Source organism: Dasypus novemcinctus, chromosome 9 (genome assembly GCF_030445035.2).
Source record: "Dasypus novemcinctus isolate mDasNov1 chromosome 9, mDasNov1.1.hap2, whole genome shotgun sequence".
NCBI lineage: Eukaryota > Metazoa > Chordata > Mammalia > Cingulata > Dasypodidae > Dasypus > Dasypus novemcinctus.
The window spans coordinates 115885811-115896959 of record NC_080681.1 but is presented as its reverse complement, the minus strand read 5'-3'; the positions used below and the strand labels follow the sequence as shown (position 1 = coordinate 115896959).

Here is an 11149-nt window from a genome sequence, read left to right as displayed (position 1 = left end):
GGTCCCCACGTCCTGGTGCTGAGACAAGCCTCTGCCATTGGGCTGGAAGCCCATCCACGGGACCTCCTGGCCTCCTCCGGGGATAACCACTGGTGCTGCCCGGGGAAGAGCCAGTCTAGCCAGATAGCAGGAGGCTCCCGGTCTTAGCCCTCCTCCTCTGGTCACCCCATCTGTGACTGGCCACCATCCCTTTGTGTCAGACAAGGGATAAATCACCCAGACCACAGTCAGGATAGAGACATCTCCTTTAGGGGCGCCACCAGCTAGCCCCACCTGGACACCTTCAGGACACCCAGCCATTCACATGGGTGTGACCTTGGCCGAGATCCTGCTCCTCGCTGGACCTCAGCCCTCCCATCTGAAAACTGCTGGGGGTGGTCTAGACTATCTCCAAGAAACTTCCAGTTCCCCCTAATCTGGTGTCCAATGAGGAATGGGAAGACACAGTGCATACCTTCGAGGATTTCAAGTGGGAAGTCAGTGAGCTTCGTGGCCACAGAGATCTGGGTTCAAATCCCAGCTCTAGGACATGAACTCAAGTTACTTAACTTCTCCAAGTCTCAGCTCTCCCTCAGGGAAAATGGGGCTAAATACCTCCCTTAAGTTCATGGTGAAGTTAAAAGGAGAGAAGGTGTACAACCCCCAGTACAGCATCTGGCAAAAGAAATATCTTCCTTGTACAATCCTTGCCAAGAAGGAAATAAGAGATACACAGAATTGGCAGGTACCAAGGTGGCTAAAATTCACAGCTTTACGCCTACTCTCCACTGGACCCCTGGCCTCCAGGAACTTCCACCGTCCAATGGAGGGGACCAGACAGGCCCACTAGTGATGCCCTCAGAAGGTCAAAAGTTATGAGTGGCAAGGCTGGAGTGTTCCTGGAGGTCACAGGCATTCAGAGATGGGAGGGAGCACAGAGGCCAGGAAGGGCAGCAGGTGTGATGTGGCATACTGTGAGCCATACACCAAAGTCTTGGGGAATGTGAAAGTAAGAGCAAGGATGATGGGGCTGCTGGGAACTTGAGAAGCTTTCCAGAGGAGGTTTAAATAAATTTTAAAAAGTCTTTTTTATTTATTTTTAAAAGATATTAGAGATTATATATATATAAAATAATAAGGGATTCCCATATGCCCCACTCCCCACACCTCCCACTTTTCCCCATACTGACAACTTCTTTCGTTAGTGTGTTACATTTGTTGTAATTGATGAACACATTTTGGAGCATTGCCACTAAGCATGGATTATAATTTACACTCTCTTCCACTCAAATCTGTAGGTTATGGCTGGATATATATTGCCCTGTATCTGTCATTGCAATGTCATTCAGGACAATTCCAAGTCCCAGAAATGCCCCCATATTACACCTCTTCTTCCCTCTCCCTGACTTCAGCACCTCAGTGGCCACTGTCATATCAATGATACAATTTCTTCCATTGCTAGAATCACAATAAGTCTATGGTAGAACACCAGTAAATCCACTCTAGTCCATATTTTATTCCCCAATCCTGAGGATTCTGGGATGGGGATGCCTACTCCACCTCTAATTGAGAGGGGGTTTCGATCCCATATGGCTGATGGATGGTACTCTCTTGCTTGCAGTTGTAGACTCTCTTGGTTCCGTGGTGTGGTAGCTTTCCATCCTCACCTCCTTGTTAGTTGTCCTGGGTGAGACCAATGAACCGGAGAGTAGGTATTGCAACTCTGCTGAGACTCAGGGCCCAGCCGGCAACATGGACAACCCAAAGATTCAAGTCTCTTGGATGTACACATACCAACTTCAGCACCAACTGTAGGTTCAAATAAAAGGGACAGAAAAGGCATATGTAGAGAAGTCACATTTGAGTCCAACTCTGTCACACTCAGGAGCACAAACTGCAAAGTAGGGCACACTGGCAAGGCACCAAACTCTGGAGCTATCAGCCATGACCGTAGGACCTGGGTATCTCCAGAGCCCTCAGGAGCCCCACTATTTGGGGTAGTATCTACTTTGACAGTCTGTGGGATCCTGCTGAGACATGCTAAGCATTTCCTCTCTGATGACCTCCTGACTCACTTCGAAGTCTCTTAGCCATGTAAACTCATTTGTATTTACATTTACCCCCCTTTTATTCAAGGTCTTTTCCAGTTGCCTTGCTAGTTGGTGCTTGGTAGTAATCCCTCAGGGCCAGGGAGGTTCATCCCCAGGAGTCATGTCCCATGCTGGGGGGAATGTAATGCATTTATACGCTGAGTTTGGCTTAGAGAGAGGTCATATTTGAGCAAAATGGAGGCTCTCAGAAGGTAACTCTTAGGCACCCTATAACACTAGGCTAAGTTGCAATTTCAAGAGCAAAGTCTTATAAGCATAGTCATCAATATCAAGGGCCCATCAATGAAACATCCTTCTTCACTAGTCATTGCCCCTGTAATTGGGGGGTTGTTGTTGTTCCATACAGAGAATGTGGCAGACCTCCCCAGGATGGGAATTCAATATTCTGTCAGCTATAATGTGAATCTCTACCCATTGTGGCAATGCCCCATGAGCATTTGAACACATTTATACACCTATATGTATGCCCAGGTGAACTTCCTCCCATGTATCCCCCATCATTGACACCCCACCTATATGTATGCCCAGGTGAACTTCCATGTATCCCCCATCATTGACACCCCACAGCAATGATCCTCCCCTGTCATAGTTGTAACCTTTCTGTGATCCAAAACTTCTTCAAAAATGAAACCAAGAATATCGCCAAATACAATTAATAGGAAAATGAAATAATAATGATAGCTTTAAACATAAGAAATAAAATACATGATCATTTAGAAAAACTAAAATAAAGTTTTTTAAAAATTGGGATATAAAAAAAATGAAAAATAATTTTGTAAAAATTGTTGACATTTTGTCTATCTTGCTATAATATCTGTTGTCCCGTATATACAGTGGCATTTTCTTCCATTTTTTCCCCAAGGTCTTACTTCTTTACATCTTGTCTTCAAAGAAGTTTTAGGTCACAGTAAAGTCATATACAGAATGTAGGGGACTCCTGTATACCCAACATCCTCCCCCTTTTACCTCTTTCCTGTATTAATAACCTTTTTACGTGTGGATGGTACCTTTGTTCAAATGATGTACAAACCATGTGCTAACCATGGTCAATGGTTTACCTTATGGTTTACATTTAAGACCATACACTTTTATAAATTTTTGATGAAATTTAACATAGTCTATATCCCTCATTGCAAGATCATGCAGAACGCTTCCATTGTCCCCTACATACCCCCTCTTCCATCTATTCTATTCCTCCCTCCCATTCCCCTCAAGGCCCACTGAGACCACCAGGCTTCTCTCCTTGAATGACAAGATTCATAGATACTTGCAACAATGCTGAGGGCTTGTCCTCCCCTATTAAGAACCAACCATGCTCTCAAGGGACAACCCTGCTTCTGTTTGAGAATACATTGGGCCTCCCCAGGATGGGAGTCCAACTCCTTCCTGCTCATTATGTGGGTCTCCACCCACTGATACAGCACACTATGACAAAATGATCACCTGCACATTCTCTAGAAGACTGCATCAGGTCCCAAATGCCCGCCACCCCCCATCCAACACCTAAACCAATAACGCTTCCTTGTCATATTGCCAAAAGAGCTTTCTCAATTGTAGTTTCAACCCACCAATTCCCAGTGTTCACCGCTGCCTTCCCCAACCCTCCCCCCAGTTCCATGGACCATCCAACCCATCCTCCCCACCCTAGGCCCTGTCGAGCTTGCACCACCCAACCCAATAGTATCAACCCAATAGTATACCCCTGTCATATCCCTTCACTGCACAACTACTCGCTTTCACCTTATCATAGATTTTGCCCGTAAGAGCATTGGCTCACAGCTTTCTTTTCCCTTTCTAGTTCCTGTAAACCTAGCTTTTGAACAGTCTTGAAGGAGGCACAAATGGGGTACTCCATGGAGACCCCAGCTTTCTAGCAATCCCTTTGCTCAGGTCATTAGCTCATTCAATCCTAACAGTGACCCCACAAAGAGGAGGATGTTGTGCCCATATTATCAATAGAGACACTGTGGCTTGAAAAGACCAAGTAATTTGTGCAGGGTGGTGGCGTGAAGGTTAAAGCCCAGGCCTTTCTCACCCCAAAGCCTGTGCTGTTCCCACAATACCAGACTGACCCCTGAGCTTGAGAGCCCTTCCAGTCCCCACTTGATCCCCTCCCACTTTAGGAATTGGCCTGGGAAAACCCTCAAGGTCTGGGTTCAAATCCAGCCTTCTGCCTTACTTGTTATGTTACCTTGGGAATTTTACTGAAATTCTCTGATCCTCCGTTTTCTTATCTGAAAATTGGGAGAATACAGATTCCTTTCTTAGAGGATCTTGATAAAGATTAAATAAGATCCTGAATCTTATGTGCTTGGTACAGCCCCTGGCACATAAGAAATATCCAACAACTGATAGCTGCTTTATTAATATTATTATTATGACAACAATCAATGTTCCTATTACTATTAAGACAAAGAGCATCTATTACAGCAGGGACCACAATTGCAAATGTCTACAGAGGCTGAGTGGGGAACACAAATACATGAATGGGACAGGGTAAAACAATAGAGAGTAGTCTGGCCTGTGGCAAACTGAAGTGTGTGTGCCCCTGCCTAAAGATGGTCAAACAAAAAATAAATAAAATAAAAAAGACACTGTGTGAGATGATTGCCAGGAACTTCTGTGGACTGGCCAGGGCACGCTTTCTGTCTTGGCCTTGCCGGCAGCTCTGTAGCCGTTTGCTATGGGACAGGTCACTGAACTATTGAATTGTGTACTGTCCCCATTTCTGACTCTGTGTTAATCACAATATGTAATAAATGCCGAAGGCTGAGTTTGTTTTTAAAATTATGCCAGTCAAATAAAACACACCCAAGGGCCAGATTTGGCCCCCAGGCTGCAACTCTGAGTTAGGCATTTTCTCCCGGATGGAGGGCCCCTGGCCCACCCAGAGGACAGGGCACCAGGATGAGAGGCTGTCCCAGGAGTGAGCTGGCAGAAGTGGAATAGAGGCTAAAGAGCTCATCTGGTCCAGCCCTTTCCTCCCGCACTTCCTGGATGAAGCCAACTATCAGGTCAGACCTCTAATAGGAGGCCCCCAACAGAAGGCATCGCACCCGGGACCCTAAAACCCTGCCTGCTGGCTTCTTCTGCCTCTGTCCAGAAGGGGCAGGTAGGATCACAAGGCTTGCTCCGTTGGCTTTTCCCCCAGGTCTGAGCTGCTTTTATGTCCTGGACTCACTCTTGTTGCAATTTTAATTATTATTTTAGTGAGGCCTTTAAAAGACGCTCCAAAGCCTAACGTCTCATAAACCCGGATTCATCGCCCTTACTGCGGTTAGTAATTTATTAACAGTAATTCTTTGCTCTGGCCATCAACTGATCATTGGGTAATCTCAAAACACTTAACAAAGGTTGCCGCACGCCCTGCAGCCGGGCCAGAGACAGCGTTTTTTCTCCCCAGATATTCAGCCACCCTTGGTTAGAACCCAGGATGCCCACTGCTGTCATCGGTGTCTAGTCATTCAGCCAGGCGCATCATTAGGCACTTTATGAAATCCCATCAGTGCTTCCCAGAGCGTGGGCTGTGGGCCTCAAGGTGACTTCAGGCCACACAAGGCATGACAAAGATGTTGGCTTTATACAGTGAGTTAACCTCCAGTTCATTCTATATTTTTTTCAGAATGTGACAAGGAGAAAGGTGTCAAGGATGTATGAGAACAGGACTGAGACTTTCTCTTTGTCACACTCAGAAAAAATTGAAAAGGGAGAAAATGCCCCAGCCTCAGACCCTTCAGCTGGACCTGTCTAGAATTTAGTAACATCGTTTTGCTTTTAGTATATTGGTGTGACATAAAGTTTCCTTTTCAAATGAATTTATTTAAATAAGTAAAAGTTGAATCTAAAGAAATTATTAAGGAAGTAAAATCCAAGTCAGGAGTTTGCAAACTACAGCCTATGGGTCAAGTCTGGTGCACTGTTTTTACAAGAATGGTTTTCACATTTTTAAACAGCTAGAAAAATTTCAAAGAAGAGTAATATTTCATGATGCATGACAAATATGTGAAATTCAAATTTCAGTGTCCATAAACAAAGTTTACTTGGCACACACGTGTTCATTCGTTTATGTATCATCTATGGTTACTTTCCTGCTGCAATGGCAGAGCTGAGTAGTTGCCACGGAGACCAAATGGCCCACAAAGTCTCTAATATTTATTTAACCCTTTACAGAAAAATTTGCCAATCCCCAGCAGAAGTGATTGGCTGATTGGCAAAGATCTTGGTGATGGAGGGAGTGAGTGAATCCCTCATCAGGACCCTGGGAATTCACCATTTGTTGTTGTTATCAAATGTTTCCACCCAATTTACAAGTGAAGAAGAAACGGAGGTTCAGAGAGGTTCAATGTCTTGCCCAAGGTCACACAGTTACTCAGCAGCAGAGCTGGGATTTGAACCTAGGTCAGACTCCAAAGGGGCAGAGGGCTGGCTCTTCACGGCTGAACATACTACACACTTGTCAGTCTTTCTTCCCCAAACTCCCACGTCTTTGTGGCCCCCAAACACACCTGATACTTTCTAACCTCTGCACCTTTGCTCATGCACCGTCTTGTCTCTTCTCATTTTTCACCCCTGCAAAATGGCCCCTCCCCCAGGTAGGCTCCCCCAACCACCCTCCCCACCCAGGCCCAGGGGAGCCCTCCCTCCACTGCCCTCCCCCTCTCACAGGGCCTGCACCTACATGGCTACAGATTATTCATCATCACTTCCTGATGAAATGGCTCATCTTCCCAAGTTCAAAAAAGGCCCCTGGAGGGCAGGGACCATGTCTCACACAAACCCAAATGCCGCGGCAGGACAAGACAGGCCTCTGTGCCCTGTGCCTTGCGCAGCCTCGCCCCTGCTCTGCTTGTACTCTGTGCTCCTCAGCGCTGAACCCCATAGCGCCCCAAACCCACCGTGCTAGGTCAGGCCTCCGAACCTTCGCACAGGCTGTTCCTTTGCCTGAAGCCCCCTCCGTGCCTCTGCTGTACCTAACTCCTATTCACCCTTCAAAGCCTCACTCGGGCCGGTATGAAAGCCACTGTGGCAGTTTGATATTATTTATGAATTCCAAAAGAGATACTGATTATGTTTGTAAACTGGTCTTGTCCTCTGGGCATGATACCCTTTGATTGCTTTAAATTCAAAGACTACATTTACTCGATTATGTTAAGATTAGGGCTTTGATTAGACCCCATCATTAGGGTACGCAGGGTTGAATCTGCACCCCTTGATGGGCTATATAAACGGATGCGCAGTCAAGAACACAGAAGTGGAACATCGAAGCAGACAGGCAGGAAAAGAGGAAGAGAGCTCCATAGACACCGAAGAGGATGCTGCAGCCTGGGAAGAGAGATGAGCCATTTGCCTGACAGTCTACAGCTGACCTTGTGAAGAGACCAGAGCAGCTGAGCCCAGAAAGAAGCAAGCCCTCCAGCCTCCAGCTGAGATCGGAAGCAGCTGGGACCACGGACCCTCACGAGAGAGGGGAAGGCTGCACCCTCGCAGACATCCCTGCCATCTTGCATCAACACGTGGCAACAGACTTTGGGTAAGGAAGTAACTCTTACGGTACCTTGAGTTGAACTTTTTAGGGCCTTGTAACTGTCAGCTTCTACCCCAGATAAATACCCTTTGTAAAAGCCAACAGATTTCTGGTACTGTGCATCAGCACCCCTTTGACTGACGAATACAGCCACCATGGACCCTTATTTCTGTCCACAGCAGAGCAGACCCGTCTTTCCCCTGGGCTCCCTCCCTGCCCCCCACTCAGAGTGAGGCCATAGAGTGACAGAGTGGGGTGGCTTATCCTGCAAGCTCTGGAGACAGACAGCCTGGGTTCAAATCTGGCCCCTCCCAGTCCCAGCTGTGTCCTTGCACAAGTGACTGAGGCTCTCAGCCTCAGCTGCTTTGCTGTAAAGTGGGGGCAGCAATAGTTGAGTTGTGCTGTGCCTGAGACCCAGGTGAGGACTGCATGAGGTCGTGCCTGTGGAGCTCTGCCTACAGCGAGGGCTGCTCGATGCCCCTGCTCTCCTGCATTGTGGTTTATTTGTCAGTTTCTTTATTCTGCGCCCCTGCCCCACCCCCACCCCAAGTCTCTGTAAGAGCCAGACTGGCTCTTATCTACCTGTGACTCCCCAGTGCCTAGCGCAGGGGCAGACCTGGGGTAGGTACTCAGGAGAGTGCGTTTCCTTTCCCTCCCACCCCCAGCACCTCCACCTCCGCCCCTGCTCCCGGGCTGCTCCCAGTACCATTCTCACCAGAGGTCCCCGAAACCAGGCCCCAGGCCGCCTTCCCAGAGTGCTCAGTGTTCTATGGGCCGGGAAACAAATTAAGAGGCTTGCTTTGGGAGTAAGCCACACTGTGTCCTCGTATCCTATCCAGCCCCCTGGCTCTCTCCTGTGAGCGGCCGCACCCCCTACCATTGATCTGTTAAAAATTAAAAATAAAAAAAAGAAACGACCAGCCAAAGAGCAGCCCAATGTGTCCTTACAGCTGGTCTTGGGCCAAGTCAGCAAGCAGAAGGCTCCCCAGTAAGACCAAAGTCCACGTAAGTCTAACTGGAAAGGCTGCAGGTGGGCGGCTTGACAGGGCCCCACGCAAGACAGGATGGCGCACCTGGAGCTCACACCTCAGAGCTCCCCGGCCCAGGGGTGGGGGGGCCGGGGCGTCACGCACACGCCCAGTCAGTCACCTGGTCGGGGGCTGCTGTGTGTGCGTGAGCAGCGGGTGTCGCCGTCCCAGCTCTTCCGGCTTGCCGCGGAGGAGGCACGAGAAAGCCCTTGGAATGGAGGTGCTGGCCGCCGGAAGGGGGGCCCGTGGGCTGTGAAGTGGTGAGAGAAAGGGGCCACAGGTAGGGCACCTGCTGCATCTGCTGCAGACACCTACCATGCTCCCGACAGTCAGGCGCTGTATGCACAATTTCTTACTCAGTCCCCACCGCAGCCTTGCCAGATGGCATCATCATCCCATCCCCCTCCCCTACTCAAGAATTTCATTGGGTTATAATTTACATGCCATTAAATTTGCCCGTTTTAAGTGTACAATTCAGTGATTTTTAGGATAGAGTTGTGCCTGCATCAACACAATCTAATTTTAGAACATTTCCCATTTTCAGTCACTTTTCTTTGCCTACCTCATCCCCCAATTCCCTGGCAACAACTAATTCACTTTCTGTCCCTATAGATTTGCCATTCTGGATTTCATATAAACAGAATCATATGCTATACGGTCTTTTGTGACTGGCTTCTCTCAGTTAGCGTAATTTATCCATGTTGTACCATGTATCAGTACTTCATTCCTTTTTTTGGCTGTATACTATTCCATTGTATGGATAGACCATAGGTATTGGGCTATTTCCACTTTTTGGCTATTGTGAATAATGCTGCTATGAACTTTTTTTTTTAAGATTTATGTTATTTATTTATTTCACCCACCCCCTCATTGTTTGAACTTGCTGTGTGCTGTATCTTTAGGAGGCACGAGGAACTGAACCTGCAGCCTCTGATATGGGGGGGAGGCACCTAATCACTTGAGCCACTTCCATTCCCTGCTTTGTTGTATCTCTGTTTTTTTCTTGTGTCCCTTGTTGTGTCATCTTGTTGTGTCAGCTTGCCATACCTGCCCACCACGCCAGCTCTCTGTCTTCTTTAGGAGGCACTGGGAACAAAACCATGGATCTCCCATGTGGTAGGCGGGAGCTCAGTCAGCTGAGCCACATCCACTTCCTGCTATGAACAGTTATGTACAAGTTAGGTATGGATATATGTTCCATTTCTCTTGAGTAGATAGATACCTAGAAGTTACATAGTCTATGTTTGCCAACTGTTTTCCAAGGCAGCTGAGCCATTTTACATTCCCAAGGGCGATGCATGAGGGTTCTGATTTCTCCACATCCTTGTCAATACTTGTTATAGTTTGTCTTTTTCATTCTAGTCATCCTAAAGGGTGTGCAGTAGTAGCTCATTGTCATTTTGATTGGCATTTCCTGAATGACTAATGGTGTTGAGCATCAAAGTTCTTGCTCCCCATTTGATTATCTATTTTGGGGAAATGGTTATTCAAGTCCTTTACCTATTTTTTCACTGAATTATTTGTCTTCTTCATTATCTGCCTTGTGCAGATGAGAAGATTGAAGGTCAGAGAGGCAAAGCAACTTGCCCAGAGTGCCACAGCCTGTGGGTACCAGGCAGCCTGGCTCCTGCTGCAGGCTGTCTCTAGATCCCCTCTTGACTTTCTCCCCTAAGGACATATTCAGAAGTTGGATGGGAATTGAATATCTGGTCTTTGGAAATGAGGAGCTGGGGGACTCCTCACATCTCTCCTGTTTTAAAGGTCTGTGATTCCCAGAGAGAAAAGCGCTTTGCAGCAGGCTGCTCCCCTCACCCTGATGTGCCCGTGCTCCTCTCTAGCACAGTGGACTGAGTCACACGAGAGGACCATCATGCCAGGGGCTTGGGGTTTAAGGACGCGTTTTGTGGATGACGTGGCTCCACCCCTGCACCCTCTCTCCTGCTCCTTCAGCCTCAGCCTCTCAGTTATCCTAATTCTTCCTTCCTGGACTACTCCTCCCTCCCAGCCCTCCACTGGGAAGCGTGACCTGCTTTCTCCTGACCTCAGGCCTTGGCAGTGCTTCCTGGCTACCGTTCTCGGCTCTTCTCCTCAGTCCAGTGATTCCACTAAGGGCTCTGGTTCACACCCCCGCTGGCCTGACCCAGCTCTCATCTAGAAGTCATCAGTCAATCCGCTCAACACACTTAGTCTTAGCACCTCCTCCATGCAGGATGCCAGGGACACAGAAGACAGGACACGGTGTGTGCAATGAGCTCACAGGCTGCAGAGGAGGCAGACACGCAAATGACCGAGGGCTGTGAACTCTGATGGGAGCTGTAATAGATGAGAAAATTCTGTACAGGGAACTGCGGGGTGACAGGTGGGAGGTGCAAGTTGAGCAAACTTCACCATCGGACTCACTGTGGGGAGGGGACGGAGGGGAGAAGGACAATCCAAACAGCGGGAGCAGCAAGAACATGCGAGAGGCATGTGAAATGTATTCGGGGACCTGCATGTAGCTCTGGATT

At 47.9% G+C, this 11149-nt stretch overlaps 1 long non-coding RNA gene across 1 annotated transcript; it reads right to left on the bottom strand.

Annotated features, from left to right (window-relative positions):
* Nucleotides 1-1048: 1048 nt before the first annotated feature.
* LOC131279920 (uncharacterized) lies at nt 1049-8425 on the bottom strand. Its single transcript, XR_009187421.2, has 2 exons — nt 8330-8425; nt 1049-1788 (listed from the first exon to the last, which is right to left on the bottom strand). It is a non-coding gene; the product is annotated as an uncharacterized lncRNA (long non-coding RNA).
* Between the last annotated feature and the right edge of the window lie 2724 nt (nt 8426-11149).